Raw genomic sequence first — 14,626 nt, 5'->3', positions numbered from 1 at the left:
GGATCCTGCGACCCACACGTAGAGGCGACCTGGGTCGGCTTACTCTACCGGTCTGCATTCACCCTCCACAGGGGCCGTGTAAGTATTGCCCGTAGACCAACACGCGGAGGCGACTAGGTCGACTTACACCACCGGCCTATTGCAACCACCTTACACCAGGAATTGCTCCCTGGGGGATATTATGCTCGTTCGACAGGGTCGACCTGAGGTCGACGGGGTCGACAGTGTTTCTATAACCCTACTCCCAAAGCACAGTCCGTAGACTGAGGCTTGGAGTACGTAAGTGCTCAGTGTGATTCTGTTATTGCGCAAAGTAACAGAAGAGTGTGGGTCCAAATGCAAAGCATGTATTGAACGAACTTACTAGGCCGAAACACGGCCTTAAATATAATCAGATATGCAAATGAGGTGGCTAGGGCCAACCTCCTCTAGGGGCGTGACTATATAAAAGAACCAAGAGAACACAACTCTAATGACAATAACTAAAAAGGAGATGGTAATGCATGTTTCCATCACACACGCCGCCCCTATAGACGACTACCGGCTATATATAAAAAAAATCACAAGAAAAGAAAAAAAAAAAGATACAAGAAATATAGGAAAACACCAACTATCTACAACAACAAAAAATATAAGGAAGTATAATAATATGAGAGACACCAATTACTAAACGTACCAAGAGAAATACTGATAAACCATGTCGACCGTGTCATCTAGGAGGTCGACATGCGATTCGCCAGGTCCTCCAGACGACGAGCCTCCCGTCGGAGGTTGGAGGCCTCCTCTCGCAAAGCGTCCACTGTGACCCGGGGTCGTACATCCCCCAGCCGGCTCTGGATGCTGCCTATTGTCGTCAATCTTCTAGGAGCTGGGACCGGTCGTTCCAGCTTGGGCGGACTGCACCACTTCTTCTTCGGGGGAGAGGGGAGAGGTGCCTGGGGCCCTCTTCGCGTAGGCGGCTTGGTTTTAATTGGCCCGTAGGGTGTGGGCTTTTCGAAGGCTGGAGGATTATTTAATTGTACCTTTTTGCTCCATGCCGGGTAGCTATTTCGGTCGACTTCGTATATAGTAATTCCTTTTCCACCGTGAGCCTTCCGTACCTCGGCATCTTTAATCCGAGCCTGATGTTTTGCAATGGTATCTCTCGATGTGGAGTTTCTCCCACATTTGCAGAAGAAGCGTGTAAAATGTTGGGCTATGTGAATTCTGCGCCGTCGAGGGGTAGAGAGTAGTTGTTGGCATAATGGACAGCTAGTACCCTTCTCTCGACATAGTTTCGAGATCGTCTTAGCTGTCTCCTCCGCGATCCATTTGGTCGGTAGTGGGGGGTGTGGAGCGTGATTATCCTTCAACGAATCCGTCTCCGAGTCATCCAGGGTTTCACCCGGCGCTGGGTGGAGCTCCAGTGGCATGATCTTTACTTCGGGCAATAGGGGTAAAGCTCCGATGATCGGTGCAGCCTTCTTCACGGTTTCTTTAGTGACTTCCATGTTGAGAAAAGATATAGGTGTGTGCGCCTCGAGTTGGTAACAAGTAATGAGCGCGTTCTGTCTGGGGCCCAAAATGGCCGCCTTCTGACCTTGAACTCCGAGGGCTTCTCCCGATTGGACGGTGCTAGTGTCGTAATCGGCCAAATACGCGGGAGGCCTCCTGATTCGTTGGGGCCGTGATGCATCCCCAGCCCCGGTATCACTAGCCTGGGCTCCCGTATTTTCCGTGGCTCTTTCCTCCTCGGGTATCAACTCGCCGCCAGGGTCGGGGTCAATCGTCGAGGTAGGATTGTGTTCCTCTGGGGGGACCAAGGAATCTCCCCTGGGAAATCGAAGTGCTTCTGGCCTTCCTGGCGACTGAGGTATTCGCAACTCCGTCAGTTGGCCAGGCAGGGGCGGCTCTGGAATAGCGACTTCTGGATTATCGTTTCCTCGTGCGATTCGCCTTCTGGGTTGACCCCTCATGTTGGGACGGCGAGCAGGCTCGACTTCAACTGGGGCTCGTCCTTGTTGCACCGGACTGGGGCGACAGAGTCTTAACCTTCCCTCCGCTTGGATAGATCGCTGTCCATACCTCTCTATTTCGTAAGTATGGTTTTCGTGACTCCTTAACACGCGATAGGGCCCCAAGTACTTGGCTGCCAGCTTCGGGTTTTCCCCTCTTCTCCGCCGCTTGCTTAGCAACCACACGAGGTCACCCTCGTTGAATAGCAGAGGCTCTCTCGCATCAGTTGACACAATTTCTTTTTGCCTATCTCGGAGGAGAGTGTGGGCTTGTACCAACCGGTCGTGGACAGTCTGAACATACTCGTGTATGCTTGCGAATGATTCCAGCCTGTTCCCATACAGCAACTGGTCAGGAAGACGTAGTTCCCGACCCAACATCAGATAGTTGGGTGTTTCTTTAGTGGCGGAGTGTGGTAACCCTCGCAGCTTCCGCATGATTTGTGGCAGTAACTGGTCCCAATCTTCCTGTCCTCTGCCCAGCAAGAGAGCTCGTAGGGAGTCACCCAACACACGATTGTTTCTCTCAACCACCCCATTCCCTTCGGGGTGGTATGGGGTGGTCCTAGATTTATCGACTCCCCACAAGTCGCATAGCTCTTGGAATAACGAGGACTCGAATTGGCTCCCCTGGTCGGTATGGATAACCTCGGGTAGCCCGAAGTAACTAAATATCCTCTCGTCTAGGATCTGGGCTACCGTTGGGGCCGTAGCGTCGGGGATGGCTAAAGCATCTGACCACCTAGTGAAATGATCAGTGAGCACCAACACCCAGCTATTTCCTCGAGGGGTCTGAGGCAGGGGTCCCACCAAGTCTACGGCTAGGCGTTGCCATGGCCTCCCGGCGTACAGCCGTTGTCTGTTCCCGGAGGTCCGGCCCTTTCCTGTTTTGGCCCTCTGGCAAACTTCGCAAGAGAGGACTGCTCTCCGGATATCTCCGGCCATACCCGGCCAATACCAGTCCAATTGGACGCGTTTCAAGGTCTTCTCCACCCCGCAGTGTGTTTGCTCGTGGGCTTTCCACAGGATTTCCTGTCTCAGCGTTTTCGGGCATACCACCACCACCTTTTCTCGCCCATTCTGGGTGAGATGGAGGGTCAACACGCCCGACTCGTCGAGCTGGAGCTGGTGGAACATCCGGGCCAGTCGCTGCAGCTCGGGGCTGCCTACCTGCAGCACGGCCTCTTCCACTCCCCTCCGGTTCCTGACGGCCTGGTAAATGACCCCTAGGTCGGTAGCGGCTCTCTGTTGTAGTGCCCGTACTTCATCCAGCGGAGTTTGTACCACCGTCAATTGTTCTGGAACCTTTTGGACTACACTTTCACCAGTTCCCTCAACAATTTTGGTTTCGCTAGTTACCTTGGTGGCTTGTAACTGAGAGTCCTGAGGCCTTCTGGGAGAGTGGTCCGACACTCCGGGTGACCCTGCACCGCCCGGCAGCCGTACTGGGACTGGACTGGTTGGTGTGGGAGTCGGGAGGCCGTGCCCTAAAACAGGTCCGCTGCCAGGTAGTCGAGGCCATTCATCCTCATCCAACTGGCGGAGGTTGGGACTGGATGTTCCTGTGCCTCTTGACGGCTGTATCGGAACTTGGTCCCCTGGCACAGCAGTTTCCCAATTCGTTCCTGGGGTTACTAGAGAGTCGCATACCTGTGACCTCGTTGGCCCTTGATCCCGCCTCTCAATAGCAGCACACTGCCGGCAGTCGACGCACTGTCGTCGACTCAATCCATCGGCGTTCCCGTGTTTATCGCCTTTTCGATGGATAATTCGGTACTTGTGCTCGGCCAGGCTCTCCAGCCACCGGGCCACCTGGCAAGAGGGTTCCTTCCTCCGGTGCAACCAAACCAAGGAGGCATGATCGGTTCGGATGGTAAACTCTCTGCCATATAGGTAGGGCCGGAAATGCCGGACAGCCTGTACCACTGCCAACAACTCCCTTCTGGTTACGCAGTAATTGCGTTCGGCGGAGGAGAGGGTCTTGCTATAGTAGGCTATGGGTCGCTCCGTGCCCTGCTGGACCTGGGATAACACAGCCCCAGTCCCTACGTTACTAGCATCGGTATCTAGCACGTAGGGCAAGGAGGGGTCGGGATATGCCAGTACTGGAGCGTGTGTCAGCGACCATTTGAGCCTAAGGAAAGCTTCCTGTTCCTCTTCTCCCCATTTCCAGGGGACCCCTTCGCTGGTCAACAAGGTGAGAGGTTTGGCGATCGAGGCGTAGTCCGGCACGTATCTGTGATAGTACCCAGTGGTACCCAAGTATGACCTTAGCTGCGTCACGTCCTGGGGTGCTGCCCATCCACTTATGGCCTGAATCTTCTCAGGATCGGTAGCCACCCCCGTGTTGCTGACTATGTGGCCCAGGTACTTGACTTGGGTCTGGAACAAACTGCATTTAGAGGGCTTTAACTTCAGCCCGGCCTGTCTCAATCGCTCTAACACCTCGGCAAGCCTAGTGACATGACTAGAGAAGTCGGCTGACATGACGATGATGTCATCGAGGTACAGCAGCAAGGTTTTCCAGTGTAGCCCTTGGAGGACACGTTCCATCAGCCGCTGGAAGGTAGCTGGGGCGGAGGTCAGTCCAAAGGGGAGCACCTTCCACCTCCACAACCCACTGCGTGTGGCGAACGCCGACCGCTCCTGGGCTTCGGCGGAGAGGGGTACCTGCCAGTATCCGCTCATCATGTCCAAGGTACTGAAGAACCTACTGCCAGACAAGGCGTCCAAGCTCTCATCAATCCGGGGGAGGGGGTAGGCGTCCTGGCGAGTGACACTATTAAGTTTCCTATAGTCTACACACAATCGCCACGCCCCGTCCTTCTTCCTCACCAAGACCACCGGAGAGCTCCAGGCCCCGTGAGCGGGCTCAATCATGCCTTGCTTTTCCAGGGCCGAAACCTGTCGTTCGATTTCGGCTTCCTTCTCGTGTCCTACACGGTACGGGTGTTGACGGATGGGTTGTGCCTCTGGGAGGAGGGGGATCTCGTGTTGTACCAGGGTGGTACGCCCCATGTCTTCACTCCCTTGGCTGAATACATCCGCATAACGGGTCAAAAGGTCTTCCATCCTTCGGTGCTCGGTAGGGGACGAGCAATGTGGTGCCGCCTGTTGGAGCAGGTCTAGCATGTGGGGAGGTACGTTGGAGACAGGAGGGGGAATTTCTTTGGAAATCTCGGCTTCTCCCTTCGCTGTCCAGGGGACCCCTATTTCGTCCGGCCCGACTCCAGTGTATTGTCCCACGACCGTTCCTGCCGTCACGCTGACGGGATGGTCGGTGGGGTTCATACAACGGATGGCCACTCTCCCCTTCTCACCGGGTTGGTGTAAGCTGGCGGCCACCATATAGCCGTTTTTCGTTCCCTCAATTAACCCGACTGGCTGATAGGAGGAGGACGTGAGACGTCCGGCAACCAGGACCTCGGTTCGAGGGGGAAGCGTTGTGGCTCGCATTATTTGAACGCTGCTTGTCAGAGGTCGACCCTCTCGGTCAGTGCAAGTCAACTTCTGTCCATTTAACACCAACGTGGGTTGCTGAAAGTTCATCTCGCAGTGGTGGTCGACCAGGAAGGGCATGCCCAGGATGGCGTCCTCCTTCAGGGCACACACCACGAGAGACACAGTAACCTGGACACTCCTGACTCTGACCGGGAGAGTGATGAGTCCGTGGAACTGCAGCCGGGTACCATCTGCCATTTGTCCATAGTCCTCCCGGACCTCCAATTTGCTTTTGACATCTTTAGGTAACCGCTCAAAGACATGTCGTCCCAACAAATTAGAGGTACATCCGGTGTCCACGAGAAATTGGGCGGGCTGACCTCCGATGCGACCTGGCAAGAAATAGCTGCTATTATGCGGCTTCCATGATTCGTCTCCGTGAGTCCGTCTGGCTTTGCTCGTCCTCTGGGGGCCTTTTTTGGAAGGCCGAGACGGCTTTGGCCAGACGTACGTTTCGTCCTTGGCTTCTGAGGGTGGGAGACCTGCACACTCAGGTAAGGGTTGATATTGGTTATGCAAGGGGACCGGTGGCGAGCAGGGGGGGAGCCTGTGTCGCCTAGTCCGTCGTGGTCGTTGCCACTGTCCTTGCAAGGGTATATTTGATCCACAGTCAGTACTTCCCCCTACTGCTGTGGATGGTAACCGTTTCCCGACCTCGTGACTTGAGGCTGTTGTCCTTGGGAGGCTTGGGGGCACCGGCGTTGGGTGTGCCCTGTCTGGCCGCAACCCCAACAATTTGGTCCCCTTTTTTCCACTCCCCGTTGTCCCAACAGCTTCCCTTCCCTCAGTCCATCCGCTAATCCCTTTATAGCCATCAGGACGTCGTTCAAGGTGGCTGATGGGGGGTCCGAATGGACGGGGGCGACTGTAGCGGGGGTAACCTCTTCCTCCTCCACCGTCATTATTAGGGGTCGGGCACCAGGCCGAGGAAGAGTGGGCTGGATTTGCAGGAACTCGTTCCCCGCCTGCACTGCTTCCTCCAAGCTCTGTGACTTCATTGCTAACAGGTGGCGTTGGAGGGGTGTATTTCCCAGTGTCAGAGAAAACGCATCCATGGCCATACTGGACTGGTAGGATTCTGGAAGGTCAGCGTACGCTATCTTCACCAGACGCTCCATCTCTGTAGCATGTTCTTGGAGGCTCGTCTTTGGTTCCCTTTTTAGGTGGAGTCTACTCCTAGCCTCTCTCGGGGAGAGCCCGTACTTCATGCGTAAAGCCGAGAAGATGGAGGCAGGTGAGTCCCCTCGACTGCAGCCTCTGGCTCCCTCCTTCAGGGTCTCCCGCAGGTGGAGGAGCGTGGCCTTCTCACTCCACTCATTTGCTTCCGCAACCTCTTCGAACTGGGAGATGAATAACTCTACATCCTCGCTCCCATCGAACTTCGGAGGCTTGAAGCTGGCTCCCCCTCTGGGTATCTGTAAGGCTCTAGTGATAGCCTCTGTCAGTTGACCAATCTGGTCGACCTGCTGTAACTCTGCCTCAGCCAGATCTCTGGTAGCATTCCGTCGGCTGTTTGGCATGGTTACTAGGTTCGTCTTATAAGTCCTAATTACCGCAGTTAAATCCCACTGCTGCCACCAGTGTGTTGGATCCTGCGACCCACACGTAGAGGCGACCTGGGTCGGCTTACTCTACCGGTCTGCATTCACCCTCCACAGGGGCCGTGTAAGTATTGCCCGTAGACCAACACGCGGAGGCGACTAGGTCGACTTACACCACCGGCCTATTGCAACCACCTTACACCAGGAATTGCTCCCTGGGGGATATTATGCTCGTTCGACAGGGTCGACCTGAGGTCGACGGGGTCGACAGTGTTTCTATAACCCTACTCCCAAAGCACAGTCCGTAGACTGAGGCTTGGAGTACGTAAGTGCTCAGTGTGATTCTGTTATTGCGCAAAGTAACAGAAGAGTGTGGGTCCAAATGCAAAGCATGTATTGAACGAACTTACTAGGCCGAAACACGGCCTTAAATATAATCAGATATGCAAATGAGGTGGCTAGGGCCAACCTCCTCTAGGGGCGTGACTATATAAAAGAACCAAGAGAACACAACTCTAATGACAATAACTAAAAAGGAGATGGTAATGCATGTTTCCATCACAATATACAGCCCCCACACATGAGGGGCTGTATATCATTGGTTATTCATAGATAAGATAGATAGTCATACTGGGGTTGTATTACATTGGTGTGATGGGAAGCTAATCGACTGCCATCAACTGAAAGTATTGACATTGTATGGTGATAGAGTGATTTATTGTCATCTCAGTTCACAAACAGCCCTTGCATGTAATCTTAGATTTCAATACATATCAATCAAATACATAGACTAGCTTGAAGCAAATATGTCCACTAGCTAGTGGACATCTTTGCTTGATGTAAGCAAGCAAAAATTTTGAAAGTTAGAGTGGCAAATGTTGTTATATGTTAGATAAAAATAAATTATACTTAATTATACTAAATTATAATTATTTAAAAATAAAATAGACTTTTTATTACTTTATTTATCAAATAAAGTAATAAAAATTAGCTATGATTACAATAATTTTTTATTGTAATCATAGCTAAACAGATTATATTTAGCATTACTTGCTAATTATTTTACATTTAAACACATTTGCAGTTTCACTTTTCTTCTTAATTCATTTTAACAAAAAACTTCTTTCATGATATGAAGTTTAAAAGTGGTAGTTGTTTGAAAAAGCTTGAAAACATTTACAGTTGTTTTTATTTTCTCTCTTCTCTTCATTTATTTCAATTACACAAAACACTTTTCATAATATGTAGTTTGAAAGTTAAAGTGGTAAATGTTGTTATATGTTAAATAAAAATAAATTATACTTAATTCTACTAACTATAATTATATAAAAATAAAATAGACTTTTTTATTACCTTATTCATTAAATAATTTTTCATTGTAATCATAGCTAAACAGGTTATATTTAGCCATTACTTGCTAATTATTTTACATTTAAACACATTTACAGTTTTATTTTTTTTCCTAATTTATTTCAACAAAACACTTCTTTCATGATATGAAATTTAAAAGTTGTAGTTGTTTGAAAAAGCTTGCAAACCTTTAGAGTTGTTTTCTTTTTCCTCTTAATTCATTTAAACTGCTTAAAAATATTTTCTCATGATATGAAGTTTAAAAGTTAGAATAGTAAATGTTATATAAAAACAAATTTTCTGTCCAAATACTTTTTTATTACTCGGGCAACACCGGGTAGTACAGCTCATAGTTGATGGCAGTTGATTAGCTTCCCATCACACCAATGTAATACAACCCCAGTATGACTATGTATGTTATCTATGAGTAACTGCTTGCATTACCTTCACTTTCACTCACTATCTATTCAGTGCCTTGGCAAGTCATGTAGGTATCAGGGATTACGTGTATGTCACAATTTCCATTTCCATAATTCATTTCCATATTATTTCCATAAAAGTTCCATAATTCATTTCCATATTAATTCCATTTCCATAATTCATTTCCATATTATTTCCATTTCCATGTTATTTCCATTTCCATAATTCATTTCCATATTAATTCCATTTCCATAATTCATTTCCATATTATTTCCATTTCCATATTATTTCCATTTCCAATGATTCATTTCCATATTAATTCCATTTCCATAATTCATTTCCATATTATTTCCATTTCCATATTATTTCCACAATTCATTTCCATATTATTTCCATTTCCATAGCATTTCCATAATTCATTTCCATATTATTTTCATTTTCATACCATTTCCATACTTGTAAAATAAAATTTCCATATCCATTTCCCTAAAATTATGGAAATATTTATGTTTATGGAAATGAAAAAGTAAACATTTCCATAATATGTTTAGCAATCCCTGGTAGGTATTGAATTGCTTTAAATAATAAGCATATATTAGAGTAATAAACTATAATCATCATTTCTTTAATATGAGCATTAATTACTATCTCAACTGGAATTCATGATCCTTGTTTAACCCTTCTCATGGCTGATGTTATTGATCTAGTCAATCACTACGACTGACTAGCACAAAAAAGAGGCGTGGCCTAAACGCTCCTTGTTGGCACTGGAAACGCTCGTGTAGTTATCACTCTAGGGGGAGATAACTCTATGGGACCAGCTAAGACCTTATGAAGTTTGTGAACTGTACTTACACCGGTTTCATCAACGTTCCAGATATCTTTAGATTTAAATGAATGTTCAAACGACCAATTCTGAATTGTCATAGAAGCCATTGACATTTTTCTTATCAAAACTAGTCTGCGCCTAAACTGGTAGCCTCAGACTGTCTGCAGAAGAGGTCAGTGCGATGCTTTCTAAAGCCCCGTATCCCATCCTCACCTGCACACAATTGGCCATCCTATGATCTGGGACTAATGCACTTGTTCTTAAAAGCAAACTCACACGCAAGATTACAATCCTGTTCCTGTATAAACCTATGGTGGTGTGTCAAGGCTATAAGGAAATAGCCTTTTAGCATTAGTTCCTGGTTTGATGTGAACAGCTGTCTAACAGCATTTGTCTTTGAAAGGTAATATTTCCAGTACCTTGTTTTCTTGCAGCTGCTAAATAGTGCTTCAATGCTGTTCGAGGTCTTTTTATACCTGTCTTTTATACCTGTCTTTTATACCTGTCTTTTATACCTGTCTTTTATACCTGTCTTTTATACCTGTCTTTTATACCTGTCTTTTATACCTGTCTTTTATACCTGTCTTTTATACCTGTCTTTTATACCTGTCTTTTATACCTGTCTTTTATACCTGTCTTTCTGTATTACTTTTATTGGATAGTTGTTATGACAGTTTGCATTAGGCTATATGTTTGTCTATCTGCAGGCATTCTGCTACAATTTCGATCCATTATTTAGCAATGTTTTCAGGCTACTAAAAACTTTATTGAGACAAAGTGAATATGTTCAAAGAAATAACAACGGCTTCAACACTAGATGGTAGTTTATCATTGGTTATTCTATTGCAAAACAAATAATAAACTGCCTTTTGGGTTTGCTAACAGAACTAAACGACTTTAAATAAAAAACAATAAACTTTTTATTTCTGGAACAGTTTGGACTACAATGCCCTTGTGCGTATGGTCCATGATGCCGCATCGTGCAAATTGGATATTTTTTGACTTTGTTTCTCGGTAGTTACTAAAATAATTTATTTTTCTCTCAACATCAGTGTAAAGAGACAGACTTAACTTATTGCTTCAGAATAAAAGGAAAATCTATTAAGTTTTTCCTATAAGACACTCGAACAAATAGTGATGAACTTTAATTTTCCCGTTTGAAATTGACCACAGCTAAGGGGTTACAAGAATGTCTGACATAACATGTTTTATTCATGACATATCCTGTTCATGAAACAGAAACCAAATCTAATGCTATAACCTTTCTATAAAACACTGTGGTTCACAGTGCCTATGTCCATTGTATTAGGTGATTCACTATTACCGTGTTTAGAAGTTGTCCTACTAATATTCGGAATGTGGAGTATCGTTTCATATAGGTTTTAACTCCTGTGCTTCTTCACTTGTAAAGCTGCAGCCAATCAGCTAGTCTGTATCTGGTAGCCGTGATATACGTCTGATAGCCTTATCATAAGCTCACATTTGTCAGTGAAACAAACTCTGGTTTTACTCACCAACTTTGAGTTTTTAATCATTGTAAGAGTTGGTGTCAATATCCTGCAGAGTAGATTAGGACAACTTGTAATGGTACATTTGCTAGTAATCAAGCAATACTATTAGATTACCAAATTTCATGATACAATTGTTCAACTAATTTCAGTTTTGTGGTTTTCCATTTTTTCCTTATGGCACGAAATGAAAATCCTCACTTTTTTACGATTATTGCTGCCAATAGAAAGTTATACATACATGCATTGAAGGAATATATAGAGTAATCTCCACATGGTAACCTTTCATAAACTTTATTTTGTTTCTGTTTTATGACTGGCACTCTGAGCAGTAAGAATGTAAACTATGTGAAGGTATTGCAAGTATTTGTGAGCAGTTTTATGTTATCCACTATGAAGGTTAGCGGGTCTATCTCTCATCAGCTGCTGCTAAGGTTCAGCACATCTACAGTAAGTACCTAATTACTGATGATTGAATACGTGAACTCCAACAATGATGAAATAAAGTAGATATAACGAGTCAGTGTTTTAGTCATCTCTACTCGTGTCTGTTTGCGGTTCTGCCCAAAAATCTTATAACATATACATGTATGAATATGTATATACAAACGCATGCTATTGGCACCATATGAACCGCTACAACCTGTTTTTTTGATACTCCCTCCGTCAGGTGGGCTTGTTTTTCATAAAGATTCCTGGCTAAAAAAGGCAACCCAATCGGAAACCAGCTCAATAAAATGGGTGCTAAGCACCTTTAGGGTGCATGAACTTACAGCAGTCAATGACCATTGACCGATATGGAGTTAGATTCCCATTTTAAAAAGTTTTTTTGTACAGAATGTTTGCGCTGCTGCCAGTCCCTGTACTTGGTCAACAACAACGGACATACTGGCTAAGCCTTCTCTCTGAATCGCGGTTGTGCCTAAGCAAGAGAAGCTCTTGATCAGTGTCAAGACCACTCAAAGAAGCTTTAACAGTCCTAGCGGGGTCTTATTGTACCACCGTCAATTGTCTGCAGATGAGGCTGCTGTTGCGAGTTCAGCAGGAAGCAAATGGGCAGAGCTGGACAGTAGCCGGTTATTAGCTTTGAGCTATTATGGTAAAGCTCTTGTGCAAGGAATCTTACTCTAGAGTGGGAAAAGATTTTTAGTGCTGTGTTAGTTACCGCCAGCTTACCAACCAGACAGTCTCTGGTCAATAAAGTGCTCTAGTTCACCAACAGTTTACCGACAGTTCACCAACAGTACATTAGAAGAGGTGCTCAGATGTTACTGCTTTTAAATCACATCAACAAACACACATGAATGTATCAACATGGAATGTAAAGCAGAAGATGATTAGTATGAATACGGACAACGGTCTTGATTTCAGTTCTACTGAACTCTCAAAAATTGTGGTCATAGATACCGAGCTGTCTCATGAACGCACATTTATTGCCGCACTCCAGGAAACCTAACTATTTATGCAAAATAAGATGGTATACAACCTTATCTGTTACTTTAAAATGTTTTGATAAACTTTGTCTTTAGGCAAATTCACTTTAGGTAAAATAAATTGAACGTAATCAAATTACATACATAAATGTAGGATATCGCGGAACGATGATTAACCAAGTTAAGTAGATAGTTAGGAGACTTCAGAGGTTAATTTTGTGTTTCTGTTTAGAGGCTTCCTCTGCACACCCGCCCTTACTTGATCAACATTCCAAAAAATACAAGACTAAGCATCAAAAAGACTTCAGCTAAAAAATTACTAATTAGAGATGTGACCAGGAGAGGTTTTCTTACAGATACATTACCTCGCGTGGCCGGAGGACTTGTTGGAATATTTGTTTGGGCTCCGTAAGTTTCTCCCTATAAATTACATAAAATAAGTAGCAACACAGAAATCAAATTACAATCTAAATAAGACTAAAAAGTATTCTAATGATTTAAAAACAATGAACGAAGCATCATCACTTGAACTGAATCTATTACTGTTATCAAAATTATTAGTATTAATTCATAAAAATATAATAATTTTGACTGTAGCAACAACAGTAGTAGCAGTAGTAATATTATTGGTAAAACTGTGAAAGTAGTAGTCATACTAAAACCTCAACTACATATGAAATATTTTCTAAATGTGCAAAGTTGATGACAAACTAAACCCACTATATGACTAACCCAAACCATGACTCACTATATGACTAACCCAAACTATGACTCACTATATGACTACCCCAAACTATGACTCACTATATGACTAACCCAAACTATGACTCACTATATGACTAACCCAAACTATGACTCACTATATGACTAACCCAAACTAAACTCACTATATGACTAATCCAAACTAAACCCACTATATGACTAACCCAAACTAACCCCACTATATGACTCACCCAAACTAAACCCACTATATGACTAACCCAAACTAAACCCACTATATGACTCACCCAAACTAAACCCACTATATGACTAACCCAAACTAAACCCACTATATGACTAACCCAAACTATGACCCACTATATGACTACCCCAAACTGTGACCCACTATATGACTAACCCAAACTAAACTCACTATATGACTAATCCAAACTAAACCCACTATATGACTAACCCAAACTAACCCCACTATATGACTCACCCAAACTAAACCCACTTTATGACTAACCCAAACTAAACCCACTATATGACTCACCCAAACTAAACCCACTATATGACTAACCCAAACTAAACCCACTATATGACTAACCCAAACTATGACCCACTATATGACTAACCCAAACTATGACCCACTATATGACTAACCCAAACTATGACCCACTAAAGAAAATCATGAATCTGCACAACTAGTTCTTATTCCTACTCTGCCTCTTTCTTGTGATGTAACACAGACTTCAATTAAATGCAGCTTCTGTTTTCAATAGATTTGGGACAAAAAATAATGCAGGTTACAAAAATCAGTTTTTTAATTTATGATTGCTGCTTAAACTATGCTTAAATTTACTACTCTTGATTTGGTTAGTTATAAGTTATGAGTCATACAGTACACAATGTTTTATGATGGTGAAACACATAATTTAAATATTCTTCTCAAGTCTCTGAACAGACAAGCAGATTTGGTACAAATAGGTGTAGACAACTCACTCTGAAGCCAACTTTCATTGACAACACAAGTTCAACCTTTTCTTTTGAACCTTTATCAATGCACCTTACAGGATGATATTGTTTGATGAAGTCAAAAATTAGCAAGTTTGTGGGCAAGCAAACTCGCAAATGGTCAAAATCTGCGAATAATTATGCGAGTTATTGGCCCTGTTCTTAAGAAATTGAAAAATAACTACTACTTAAAATTAAAAACTAGTCACCAGGTGTAGTCAGTAAACATAGTTGAGCTCTTAACTCTCTTGTAACTATATCCAGGGATTAGAATCGTGCCCAATGCTGATGCATTGCAAATCTTTACAAAATTTTTCAAGGTTGTCACAATTTCTTT

Source organism: Watersipora subatra, chromosome 6 (genome assembly GCF_963576615.1).
Source record: "Watersipora subatra chromosome 6, tzWatSuba1.1, whole genome shotgun sequence".
NCBI lineage: Eukaryota > Metazoa > Bryozoa > Gymnolaemata > Cheilostomatida > Watersiporidae > Watersipora > Watersipora subatra.
Note: the sequence above shows the minus strand (reverse complement) of the source record.